This window comes from Macadamia integrifolia, chromosome 1, assembly GCF_013358625.1.
Source record: "Macadamia integrifolia cultivar HAES 741 chromosome 1, SCU_Mint_v3, whole genome shotgun sequence".
In the NCBI taxonomy this organism is placed as follows: domain Eukaryota; kingdom Viridiplantae; phylum Streptophyta; class Magnoliopsida; order Proteales; family Proteaceae; genus Macadamia; species Macadamia integrifolia.
In genome coordinates, this window is record NC_056557.1 from 12,921,509 (window position 1) to 12,935,978 (window position 14,470).

The 14,470-nt window shown below is 38.8% G+C and overlaps 1 long non-coding RNA gene and 1 pseudogene across 1 annotated transcript; both read right to left on the reverse strand.

Moving 5' to 3' along the window:
* Window positions 1-2,403: 2,403 nt before the first annotated feature.
* On the reverse strand, window positions 2,404-3,700 carry LOC122082883 (annotated as a pseudogene).
* Window positions 3,701-3,732: 32 nt separating this feature from the next.
* Window positions 3,733-13,444, reverse strand: LOC122082893. The gene is made up of 3 exons (XR_006141443.1): window positions 13,230-13,444; window positions 12,947-13,112; window positions 3,733-3,764 (listed from the first exon to the last, which is right to left on the reverse strand). It is a non-coding gene; the product is annotated as an uncharacterized LOC122082893 (long non-coding RNA).
* Between the last annotated feature and the right edge of the window lie 1,026 nt (window positions 13,445-14,470).

Sequence of the window (14,470 nt, forward strand, 5' to 3'; positions counted from 1 at the left end):
ATGGGTCCTAAACCCTAATCTAGGAGGCGACTTCTGATCAATAGAGGTAGTTGGACTAAAATGCCACTATTTCTGCAAAGCAGAGGCAAAGGAGCGGAAGGAGGTCTAGGAAACCCCACTTGGTTCTCACAGTTGGGTTAGACTAGGGAGAAAAAGAAGAAGACATGGCCAGGATGGGCCTGACCAAGCTCGACCTAAGCCCAGCCCAGCCTTGACTCAGGGCCAGAAATTCTCTTAGGGCCATGGTATCGGACTATACCAATCCCAAAAGTGATTACTAAATCCAGCCCCACATCAGGTTGCCCCCTTAGGTGCCCACCTAGTGACCTGTCGCCTCTCATCTAAGAAGAATAGGAAAAAAAAAGAAACATCTATTATATTCTTTGTTTTGCTCCACAATCCATATGAGAAATTCCCAGCAAAACTCAAGTGAAATAAAATGATTCTGTGATGATTAAGGCAAAGATGAAGATCATATGATTAAAGATATCCATCTATTCAAGTGTCTAGACGACCAGAATGCATGATAGAAAGATAAAATCTTTCCTTTTTGAACTGTCATATTTTGGCTTGTGCTGGTGCTACTAACAAATCAGAAGCAGAATCAGGATGGGCTTTCAGCCTTTCAGTGTTCTTCTTCAAGAAAAATTTCAGGTTATCAAATCGGGTAGTGAACCGCTAAGATACAGGTGGAGGTTGAAGCAATTGGAATTTTTCAAAGGCTTAAATTTGTAACTAATAAGGGTTGGAATATCAGTAAAGTTTGATTATCGTCTCAAGAATTATTTCAACTGATTCCGAAACCTTCTCACGGAGCTTGCCATGGCCTACCATGGCATACCTTCTCTACTTTTCAGGAAATCTACTCAAAATGCAACTTTGTTTCCTTTTTCCGCAAATATAACAGCCTAAACACTGTGATGCAATGCATGATGGATATTGCTGGTAGTACTAAGCTAGGAGATAGATCAGATTTAATCCTATGGAATGATGTAAATGTGACTTCTATTGCTTAATGAGTTTGTTTTACAACATTCAAAAAATAAAACAAAAAAAAGGGGTGTCTGGACGACCATTGAACAGTGTATGTGGCCAAAAATATGCTATTTTGTTAATGCCTTTTTCTCCTTCCACGCAGCAAAGGCCATGAAAAACTCTTTTGCTGTGGCAATTGACTCTCATTTTCCTTGAAATAATATCTATTTGGGAGGAGGTTAGGTGATCCACCAGTTCATGTGATACTAGGGGCTCAACCAATGGGAGGAATGGTATGGGAAGGATAGAGGAACCTTTCCAATGGAAAGAGAAAAGAGTAGACATAAGGGTGGGTGTGCTACCATACATCCACCATTTTCCCTATCTTTATTTTACCGTCGACAATCCAACGGTAAGGAACAAATGTTGCACCCTGGTGGTCAAACTATCGAAACAACCTCTCGACATTCTTGGGGTAACGTTGTGTAGTCCTCACCCCCGGACCTCACACATACAAGAGCCTTGTGCACCTGCACCAGGTAATCCCCTTATTATGAGCTGACATTTATTTTTCCACTTTTTTTTTTAAACTTACAAATAGTGTCATCATTTCATAGTAGGGATCCCATTTATGACCAATTAATTCAATAATCCTATGAAAGCCACCATAAGAGGGACACCCCTATATGCGTCTGGGCAGAAAGTGTTGATCTAGAGATTATCTACATGGTCAAAGAGATTAATGAAGTAGGTTTAGTGATCAGATAAAAGATCCATACACTTTCAGCTAGGATTTATGAATGTGCATGTCATGACTCATGTATCTATATTTTCAGAAGGATTATAGAATCTAAAGATGTAGGGATGTCTTCAATGGATATTCCTAGAACATTATGAACCTAGAAGAGATCTTAAGTGCATTCTCCTTATCATTGAATAATCAAACACCAATCTGTAAGGCCAAAGTTTCTAAATTGGATTATAAATAGAATTCCTCCTATAAAAAAAAAATGGTGCATTCCTATTAATAATTCGATATCAATTCTTTTACTGTACATTGGCAATAAATAGCAGCAAAAAAAAAAAAAAAAAAAAGAGCAACCCAATGCACAAGGCTCCTACGGGAGGGGCAAGTGTACGCAGCCTTACCCCCTGCTTCGCAGAGAATAGGCTTTTTCCAAGTTTAAAAAAAAGAACAACCCAATGCACAAGGCTCCTATAGGGTCTGGGAGGGGCAAATGTATATAACCTTACCCCCTGCTTCACAGAGAAGAGGCTTTTTACAAGTTTTGAACCTGTGACCAACATGTTACAATAGTGCAACTTAACCGTCGTCCCACAGACTCGCCCACACAATAAATAGTAGTGAAAAACCACATATTTTGAACACATTATGGATTAAGACCAATGACAAAGAAAGCTTCTTGATAACCCAGACAAATCCTTACTTGACAATTTATCCATGTACCTTCAATCATCAAGAGTGTATCAATAACATCTTCAAGATTCAAAGAAAAGCATTAACTGGAAAAATTATAAATATTAAATAAAACAATGCATCTACATCACTAAACTGTCAATTTTTTGATATCCCAAAAAGCCAACATAAATAAGAGAGCGAAACGAAGTGTGTTTCCTTTCCTGGTTAATCATATGGTATTTGGATATATGCAGCATCACATCCGAAGGGAACATCAGCATACATGCCTGCCAGAGCACACCACATGGACTCAAGCACAGTAAAGAGGTAACCAAATGCAATAGCTGCCCAAACGTGCCTGCCAATTTTCCCCCAATACAATGCAAGAGGCAACCAACAGCTCACTGTCCCGATAACCTGAAGGGAGATCTTAAGTAGCATGCCCATCACAACATGGAACCAGAAGAAATGTGGCCATTCTTTCCTCCTCACACCCTGAGGTAAGCAGTAAAGAAATATGCCATCAAGAACCAGGCAGGCAACCGGCCAAGCGCTCCAAGAAAAGGGTAAGTAAGGATTTCAAAGTCTTCTAAGAAAGGGTGGAGAAAATAAGCAGTTTCCACATACATCCATGTCTCGTGGAGAGGCATGAGATAGGGGATGCAAGCTAATGTCCTCCACCACCATCTCGGCTTTTTGGTCATCTACGGATACCGAAAACTGGAAGGTACATCTTTGGCTGCTCTGGGACTCATATGAGATCTGCTTACCATACTACGTTTCCGTAGTACAGGCATTGTGTGTGACAGGCTACCATAGTCCCCCCTAAATATTGGGGTTGATGCAGTGGAAAGGTGCAGGCTGGGCCATCCTGACATGAAAATTATGAAAGAGACAACTATCATATCATCAGTGAGATTGCTTGAATTACAGAATAATGTTCATAATGAATTTTATGTGCACCAAATAAAATGATTTAGAGTAAGTGCAACTATACAAGTGGTTTAGCTTTTGAAGGTTTAATCTGGCAGTTTATTCTTCAATTTTCTCCAATTCAAGCAAAAAATGACAGAATATTTTTACTCATTTTATATCTATTTATGAAATCTCTAATAATTGAAGTTTAAGAAACGCAAACACTGTATGCCATGCATCTAAGTTACCTCTTGAATGGCAATACAACTCTTCCTTAGAGTCCTTACAAGCTGCCCCTGCTCACAAGCTCTTGTTCCTTGGGAATGTAACCCTGGCATGCACTTGAGAGAAGCGTGTAAAAGCAGATTTATGAGTAGTGGGGTTACAGATCTTGGGTTTCACAAATGTCCTGGAGTTCAGGCCGCATCCATTAAGAATCATGTCCACAAAAAACCTGGACAGAAGATGAACAAAGGAATACTTAGAAGTAGATAGGAGTGTAAACAGCAGCCCAAAGGACTAAATGTGACGGGAGATCATTTCACACCAATTAGTTTGTACTTCGACGAGAATTGTTTATCAGAAAACAACATAATTATACCTTTTTTTTTTCTTTTTCTTTTTTTGAGATAAGTAATCTACAAGGTTTCTTCAACTGAGCAGGATGGGAATTTTGGTAGTTATATTTTCTCCAAAAAAAAATAGAAGCTGGGAATTAGAACCCGGTGATTCTTTGTGGTGCGGTCCAGAGTCTAGAAATGATTCTAGGAACACAATGAAGTGTTGGAACCACACTAGTAACCAGGATCAATACGGACCAATGAAGAATAGTAAAAAGTTAAACGGATCCTGGAAGTTTAATGCAGTTTTCAGAAAAAATGATAATTCAGGATTTGCCAAACACTACTCAGAGATTGTACATAAGATTAATTATTTCACTGACTTCAGAAATCAGAAAAGAGAAGTTCACTGTAAACAAAGACTAAAGTAACACTGTAAGTTAGTAAATACTAAGTAAACAGGGCGGCAACTCCAGCTATAGGATCACCTTGGCCCACTAATGATTCCCAGGCCAGATATAATAATATAATGGAGCTGTAGAAGGTGTGATGGATAATTTGTAAAAGAAAACCAGAAACAGGGGAGATAAATAGAAGCTGAGACTTGCAGAGATTAAAGTTAGGATTAATGACCAAAACTGATACTATGACTGCTTAGCGAGCTTAGATGATTATTTGGTTGGTTCAAACTCTCTGAAGAAAGGAAGATGAAATTGGCTTGAACAAAATTGATTAGTGCAGTACATGAATGGTGGAGGACTTACGACAGGAAGTTTGAGAGTCATGGTTTCTAAAACCTTTGCAGAGAAGGCAAGATTACAAACTCAAAAGCACCCACAACTAGGGGTGTCAACGGTCCGGGTTGGTGCGGTTTCGGTCCGGTTCCACCGGTTTCGGTGTGACTTTGGAACTAACCGAAACCGCCCCATTAAGGAATTATCGGTTTCGGTCCGGTGTCGGCTTCGGTGCGGTTTGGGTTCGGGTTGTACCGGTTTGGATTTATCAGGTTCATTTCGGTTTGGATCGGTTTTTTAAACCGGTATGGACCATTAGCTTGGGCACTTGGGCTTGGGCGCTTGGGCACTTGGGCTTGGGCAGTTGGGCTTGGGCACTTGGGTTTTGACAGGTTGAACTTGAATAGTTGATAAATGTTGGGCTTGGGCACTTGGGCTACTGTTGGTCCAGTTGGACACTTGGGGCCTTGGGCTTCTCCCACTTGAGAGTTGGCCCAGTTAGATTAATGAGTTTTAACTTTTAAGTCCGGTTTTATATCGGGCCGGTTTGGATCGGTTCCGGTTTCGGTGCATATTTCCGGTGTTTCCGGTGGCCCAATGGTCTAACCCGAACCGAACCGAGACCGGATTCAATTTTAAATACAAACCGAAACCGGCCCAATAAGCCACCGGTTCGGTTTGGATCGGGCTTAATCGGTTCGGTCCGGTCCGGTTTAGATATTGACACCCCTACCCACAACCATATAAATTTTCTCTTCTTAATGGCAGGTTGTTGGAGTTAAATCAAATGTGTTCAGTGCCCTTAAAGCTCCATCATTATAAGTAAGAAGTGTGGTGTGAATGTGTGACGTTGGGCCTATAAAGCTGAAAGATGTGTTATAAGAACTCCATGATTATATGATAATGTGATAGTAGGAGGTATGAAGTATCAGTGTGTTCCAAATTCAAGGGGAAAAGTATTGGATTTTACCCTATCAATGTCCCAGCTGAAGAAGTCAAACACAAGTCACTTAGAACCAAAGTATGTTGATATTGGGAGAAAAAAAAAAGGTGTTAACTATCACACAAAAGGAATTTATTAAGTTTAGTTAGGATTCGGGACTTATTCTACTCTTGTTAGTAGGGAAGGGACCCCTCAAGTTAAGGTTAAGCTTTCCAGGTGATGCAGATAAGTTATTTAATGGGCTTATTTTATTGGAAATAAGCCTTGGGTTAGATTATGTATGTGTTGGGCCTTTGATCCTATGGGTTTTCTTTGTAATGGGACACTTTAATGGGCCTAAAATATTGGTAGAAAGTAGAAAAACGGAATATAATTCATTAGTTTAGTTAGAGTCCTATTTTCAATCAATTTGCTTTGTTATTTCAGTTTCCTAGTCAATTTAAGTTTCCCAATTAGTTAAGGATTGGGTTAGGCCTTTCTTTTTTAATGTTTGAGTCAGTTTTGAGTCTTCTATATAAGTTTGTAAAGGACTACAACATTGAACACAAATTTGATTGAATAAAAGAAAAAAAAAGCTTTGTGCTGGAAAACTGTGAAATGCAGTGCTGTGAGAGATAGCTTAGGTGAGATGCCCTAGGGAAGAGTAAGATGCTCGACCCAATCTATTCCCCTACCCCAAATCTTTCCTTCATTCTCTTATTTCTGTATTGTTTACACTATCTGTCATACTATATTAATTTTATTGAGTTTACTAAAGATCCTACCTGGGATTGGATCACTTGTGAACCAATCTTACATTACCAGGCCAATTAAGGATCCGATCTCCAACTTTTAAGATTCACTACCTATTCTAAAGAAAGCAGGGCACTCACTACAAACTGTTGTAGCATACCTTGCTAACCTTACTGGCTTAGAAGATCTAAACGAACCCATAGAAAGACTTCCAAACCAATAAGCACAACCTAAAGAGAGGAAGGACTATTAACGGGGATTATAAACTACCCCCTCAATCTCCAGGGACTCATGGCTTAAAGTATCTTCGATATCGATACGATACCCTTCAATACCTATGTTAAATTTAGCCAACCGATACAGCGACCGACACTGATACTTTAATCCTTGATCTTTAGCATATTTTAACATATCTCCAAACGATACGATACCTCTAATACGTAACTTAAATTTATCCAACTGATACAATGACCGATACCGATACCGATACCGATACCGATACCGATACTTTATTCCTTGCCAGGGAAGTTATATTGTTAATTGGTAAGGTTTCGCTACAAAGCTAGAGAGGGTGCTGATCTTCAAAGCCTTGCATTTAGTGATAGACTAAATAGAATATGTCTCAATTCTAATTGAAAGGATTTTAGAAATGCCTTCTATAGCAATAGAGAAAAGCAACGAAGAGATAGGACAACCCTGACTAATCCCAAATTTGAATTGGAAACCTTGAGGGAAACCATTGACCAGGACTGAAAATTTAGCAGATGAATCGCCACCCATGCATGACATACAACATGCTATATAGACTTGGTACCTGATTTAGTACCACCAAACTTACCAGCTTACCATGTTAGCCCTACGGTAGGTAGATGAACTGCTACTCCAGGTTTTTACTCAGGAAAGCCTAAGCCCATGTGCCAGACCAGCCTTGCTTACGCCAAAGGAGGACAGATCTTGGCATATGTGTGTGGACAGCATACATGCTAGATATACTGTTAGGAGATAAAGTTTTCTCAAAAATTAGACTTCGGAGTGATTATCATCAAATTCATATTCAGCCAAGAGACGAATGGAAGACCGCCTATAAGACCAAGGATAGACTGCTCAAGTGGCGAATTATGCCTTTTGGTCTGACCAATGCACCTATCAATTTCATAAGGATGATGATTTAGGTGCTATGTCCTTTTATTTGTTACTTCGATGACATTTTGATTAATAAGCCAGCATCCAGAACACCACATTGATCATTTAAGGCAAGTCTTGAGAATAATACACAATGAAAAGCTATGTGTTGATCTCATAAAGTGTTCCTTGGATTTATAGTCTCTTCCAAAGGAGTAGAAGCTGATCCCGACAAGATCAAGAGCATTCTACAGTGGCCTGCACCAAAGACCATTATTGAGGTATGAAGTTTCCGTGGCTTGGCATCTTTCTACCAAAGATTTATTCACAATTTTAGTTCAGTTACGGCATCAATCACTGAATGCCTAAAGCAGAACAAAGGTATATTTGAATGGACAGCAGCAGCAAAGAAAGCCTTCACACTTATCAAGAAGAAGATGACAAAGGCACTTGTCCTACAATTACCAGACTTTGATCGAGTTTTTGAAGTTGCTATAGATACTTCATGCATCTCAGTCTGGGAGTAGTTATGATAGGTGGCCATTCTAACTCTTTTGTAGCGAAAAACCTAATAATGCCAAGCGACGCTATTCAACTTATGATCTGGAACTATATGCCTTAGTTCAAGTGTTGCGACACCAAATGCACTATCTTATTGGTAGAGAGTTAATCTTATATGCTAATCATGAGGCACTTAAGCACCTCCACTCTACAAAGTCAGTTAGCAACCGACATGCCAAGTGGGTAGCTTACACGAATTCAATTTTGCATGGAAGTACAAGGCTGGTAAAAAGAACACTGTTGTTGACGCGCTGAGTTGCAAAGTGTTAACTCTTCACAAATTCTCAGCAGTTAGAATTGATCAAATAAAAGGGGAGTACATAGCTGATTAAGATTTTTCTCAGATTTACCAGGAGTTATAGCAAGGTGGAGAGCAACAAAAAGTACTCCATTCATGATGGGCATAGTTCTTGGGCACTCAGTTATATATCCCTACCACATCCATATGTCAGTATGTATCCCTACCGAAACCCTATGACACCATATTATTCGAGAATTACATGGGGGAGGCTTAGGAGGTCACTTCGGGAAGTATAAGACTCTTATTCAGGTCACTGGTCGAAACTACTAGCCGCATACGTCAAAAGAGGTAGATCATGTGATGAAAAAGATGTCGCATATGCCAACTAGCTAAGGGAACTAAACAGAATGCAGGTTTGTATTCACCTAATCACCTTTACCTATTCCCCATGCGCGTTGCTTGCATATAAGCATGGATTTTGTGCGCAAACTACCCTCCTACTTGGAAAAATAAATCATTTAATCATGGTGATAGTTGAACATTTCTTGAAGATGGCCCACTCTATTCCTTGTCACAAAACTTTTGATGTCGCTTATCATATTGCCATTATATTCTTCAAGGAAGTGGTGCGACTACAAGGCTTACCGAAAACTATTCTCTTAATCGCGGTGTCAAGTTTATGGGCTATTTCTGGAAAACTTTGCGGATGAAGACTAATACTACATTATATTTTCCAAGAATCCTTTCACCCACAAAGTGACAGACAAACAAAGGTGGTAAACAGGAGTTTGGAAAATCTGTTGAGTTGTTTCGTTCGAGACAATGAGAAAACTTGGCGAGCCACACTCCACATTGCTGAATTGCTTATAATAGCTCAATGATACTTAATTTGGGATACGTTTTTGAATTCAACCTCGACAGCCTATCAATCTTGTTCCTCTTCCACCCCAAGCTCAAATCAGCCTAAAAGCTGATGAATTTTGAATTATTGCGCATATTACAGAGGCGCATGGAGATATTCAATGATCGAGGCAATAATGTTCATAAGGCTACAACTGATCATCATTGTTGCTATGTGGAGTTCCAGTTGGGTGACATGGTGATGGTCAGTATTAATCCCGATAGATTTCAATATGGCGTCAACACAAAACTCCACCCAAGGAAGATATGTCCCCACAAAGGGCTGAAAAGGGTGGTGCAAATGCTTATGTGCTTCAGTTGCCTAATGATATGGCCACAACCAATGTCTTCAATGTGGCAGATCTCCATATGTATGTGTGACATCACTCAGATGAGACTGATACCGAACATATGCTAAGACTGCAACAGTTACAGCCGCCCATTGATGATGAGATTAAGGTCTTGGATGACACATACACAATGACTTGACCTGGAGGAGGTTATCACTCTTTCCTCATCAAATAGAAAGGCCGCAAAACAAATCCACATGGATCCACGTGGATGACTTTCAACTTCTCAACCTAGATTTATATGAGCATGACATTTCTTTCACCCATTCATCAGGGATGAATGATTTCAAGCTGGGGAAAGATGATGCAGAATTGAAGACCTACCAGCATAGGAAGTTCAGGAAGAACCAGGCCCAACGTAGCCCAATTCTGGTTTGAACAGGCTTAACATGGCATTGGTCCACTTTGATTTATTTCAAGTTTGCTCTTGATTTATTTTAAGCTGTTTTGATTTAGTTCTTGAAACAGTAGTTCAATAGGTTCTATTTAAGTTGTTTAGTTTTAATCTTATCTTATCTTAACTTATTTTTAAGTTGTTTAGTTTTAATCTTATCTTAACTTATCTTTTTTTTTTCTTTTTTCTTTTTTTTTTTAATAGAGTTTAAGAAAGGTGGGACTACTTGTAAGGGAGGTCAGTTAGAGGTATCCTAGTCTGTTTACACTTAATCTTTTAATTTCTTCTATAAATAAGAGACAGGGCAGCATTGCAGCCCATGGTTTCAGTTTTACAGATTTATGTCTTCTCTTGGTTGTGGTGAAATAGTATCTTGCCTTGTGGTTATTCAAGGTATCAATCGGTGATGAAACCAGTCAGACCTTGTGGCAGGAAGCCCAGGTTGCAGCTCTCTTCTTGTATGTTCTTCTTTGCCAACTCCATTCAAGGTTACAGCAAGCTGTGATGTTATACCTGCAACCGAACCAGTAGCAACCTATGATACACTTTTACTATTCTCTCTGAAATTTCCGGTAAAAGATCAATGACAGGTCAGATCTGCATTCTGATTCTGCAGAAATCATTCGGTCAGTACTCTAAACACATTCCTCCTATCAAGTCTTTGATTTTGCTGATTGAATGCTATAATTCTAATCTGAGTTGGAGTCATCACTTGCTATTTTGGGTGAGAATTTAAGAATAGTTTTTTTAGAGTTTTGTTGAGTCTGATTTTAGTGGTGGGAATACACTTAGTGCTGATTTGGAATCTGAAACCTGATCGTCCAAAAGATAAGTTGGCTAGTCAAATGTGAGGTTGCCTACTCCAACAATGACTTGCCCGATACAGAATCAGAAACCTGATTGTCCAAAAGATCAGTTGACTGGTCAAATGTGAGGTAGCCTACTCCAACAAGAAATTACCCAATTCAGCAAATCTAACCCTTGGATCTTGTTGATCTTTTCAGCACCTACCTTAGACCTAAAGAGGACCACTAGACCAGTGTTATCAAGTATTCTGACTTCTGGATTTTGTTTGGTGACACTTCTCTTGAATTCTATAATTTTTTTTTTCTCTGTTTATTGATCCTGTTCTGTTGGTACTAGTTTCATATATCAGAACCACATTATCCATGCTCTACCAAGCATTGACATTCTGGTCAATTGTATCGATTCCACTTCCCACATCCGAGAGCAAAGTGTTCTTTCAATTTAAGCAGTTACTTCCATGTTTTTCAAACACATAGAATGAGTTATGACTTGTGAGGAATCAAATTGGCTTTTGCCAAAAATATAAGTTCTAAGAGAGAGAGAAAGGGTAAAGACATTCTATGTCGAATTTGAATTTTTTGAGTTGTATAGGCATGCCACATTCATGTTGTTTCTTCTACCAAACTAAACCAAGATAAATGACATTGCAATGACTACTTTCTTGATTACAAGTCTATGTTTTACTCTTGATTGTACCCCTCCCAAAGCCTTTTGTTGGTGTTGTAGCCGCTATTTTCTCTGTTGCAATTAACACACTTTATTCTATGCTTTTATGCTTTTAAGTGTCTTTAGGGTGAATTCATTGTAATTTAAGGCTTTCAAATCTATGTTGCCTTTCCCTTTTCCTTCCCTTTCTACTTCTCCTTCTCCTTCTCTCTCCTTCTCACTAGCACTAGATGGCTACCCTCATTAGTAGTGGGAGTGGCAGAAGTTGCACCAGGAGAAGGAGCTGATGCAATACTACAAAGAAAATGTTTATCAACCTCTACCAATAAGTCCCTAGTAAATAAGATCAAGTAGAGATGTAACATATATAAGAACTGATTAGAAATCAAGTAGAGAGGTAAAACTCATCTTACAACACAACTGCAGTACATGGATATAACAGTTTCTCAGCCTAAGTATGAGTTCCCACACAATAGTAACTAGTAATCAGTATTTAGTACATGAAAGTTCTTACAAGAACCAATATCACCCAGACAAAAGCAAACAGGAAAAGAAACACCAGAAACCAATAAACCAAATCCAAACCTATCAAAAAAGAAAGATCAGAAACAAATAAACCAAATCCATACATGTTAGAGACTGCAGAGTGCAAGCTCACGGAATATGGCAATATGCAGATGTTCCGTAATATTTTGGAGTTTGTGATGCAGGTCATTCATCAATGCTAGTGCCTCTTGATTACACAGTGTGCCTTCATAGCAAAGAATTTTCACAACTCAAGGTGGAAACTTTCCCACTTCTTGATTGGTCAAAGGCAATACCTCTATAGTGGACATGCAAAGACAGTAAAGCTGATTAAAAGGAAGTAAGCTCTACTGTTTGACAGATCGCAAATCAGGTTATATTTTGTCATAACATGCAGTGCGATTCTCTTTATCTTTCTCATTTCATTTGATTCAGTTTTGACAGTATGCTTTGAGTTCACACATCAAATTTGTCCCGTTGCAAACTTGTACAACTAAGACTTTCTTGCTCTTTCATGATTAGCAAGATTCATTGTTTTCTCAGAAAATATATTGTAGATGTTTTACTTTTGAGTTGATAACTTTGCATTCGAAAATTTCTCGCCAACCATCTTCTTCGTCTTCATTTTGTCCACCTTATGTATTATTTCACTACTGAAAGCATGTTACTAATCATCCAACCATTATTTCATTTTGTCCACCTACCCTTCCGAAGTGGTTAAAATTTAAGCTGGATGGAAGATCCTGAAAGAAAAAGAAACATCACTACAAATGGCTCACAAAAATCTACTAAACTGCCACCTCCCCCTACCAAAAAAAAATGCTGATTGTTAAATGATCTATCTCTAGTAAGATCTCATAGCAGCAAAATTCTTCACTGTCAACACCAAAGTAGACCAGCTCCTTAGCATTGTTGGCTGCTGGCCTGTAAGCTGTCTTGGCATGGTTTTTAGAAGCCTCTCTAAATTAAAGTCAGGGAAACTAAAGCTGAAACATGAAACCAAAACAGAGACAGTCTGCACTCCCACAGCACAAACTCGAAGTTCACCATGGAAAAACTCAAGAAATTAAAATGAGAACCAGAAGAGAAAAAAATCATTACTTTAGGCAAATTTTTGGCAAAGTTATAGTTTTATTGAGCTAACATAGTGTTAGTGTAGTCCGTTAGCTCCCCGTCTCCAACCTTTGAGGCTTCTGTAGGTCCGCAGCACCCAGCCTCTGCAAATACTCAATCTTCTTCCTCAATACAAAATGAAAAACCCTAACAACTGCATGTTAAGGGAACACCAGAACAATGGCTTTTAAGCTCAACGAAACTATAAAAACAAAACACCCAAAACCTTGACAAAGAGAGAGAGAGGTACAGAAAATATGAGATAAAATACCGTGATCAGACGAAGAAGACAATGGAAAAAGCCTCAGAGTCAAGACAACCGTGAAGAACTAAGAAGAAGGGGATCGATCGCCCGTCTGGTTCCTGAAGACGACGGAGGAAGAGCCCTCAACCGAGGACTCGAGGAAAGGAAGGACAAGGGACCAGTGGAGAAGGCAGCGTTCTCATACTGTTGAGAGTCGGGGTAATTTTTTTTTTTTTTTGGTAAGTAATAAGATTTACCTAATACCCGTGAAGGTAAAATAAGCTTAAAGAACCTAAAATACGCCTAAGAAGGAGGGTTCTTACTTGGTAAGTAAAAAGATTTACCTTATTATTTTTTAATCATAGAAGTGGGGCGCCACGCCACTCACGTAAGGTCCGTTTGATAATATTTCTATTGTTTCTGTTTCAAGAAACAGTAGAAACATAAATTTTCGATTCTAAAACAAAAATAGAATTGAAGGTGTTTGATAAGCCATATTTTTGGAAGTCGATACTAACTAGGTGGCCATTTTTTGAACCATAAATAGGTAGAAATTTCTATTTATATTTCTGAAAACAAGTGAAATGAAATGATTTTATCAAACGTTTTTTGTTCATTTTCTGCCGTTTCTGGACATAGAAACTGAAAAAACACATTTTTTGAAACGTTAGCAAATGGGTCCATATTGTTTCCTCTTCTTACTCTTCGTTGTGGGAATTAGCGTGGAAGAAAGCATGGCGTGGGAGCTGATTCATATAGTCAATAAGGGTGAAGTCCTAGTATTTCAAAGGACGAAGGGATTGTTACGTTGGATTAGAGAGAGAACAAAGGCATTTGAAGAATGAAAGAAGAGAGTGAAAAGAAAAAGGGATCCAAACCAATACCAAGAGGAAGATGAATGAATGATTTGAATGAATCGAAAGAAATAAATATAGGAAATGGGATTTAGAATTACAAAGATATTGGGGGTATTTTTAAGGTATTCACTCAAATTTTTAATCATTTTTCTATGGTGTAGATCTATGCAATTGTCCCTTTCTTTTTTTGTGGCGGAAGTGAACTTTCTTTGGGAGCGTAGCATATGCTAGCACTTTCCTGAGTCTATCTCTCTCCTCCCAATGAAATTATATATTTGTCCTTCTATTGTGGGAGAAGAGAGATAGCTAGACATAGGATTGCCAGCATTTGCTACGATCCTGGACAAAAAGTTATAACCTTCTTTTTATGGCGACCATGCATCGTGCACAAACCTAGTTTCTATGGACGGT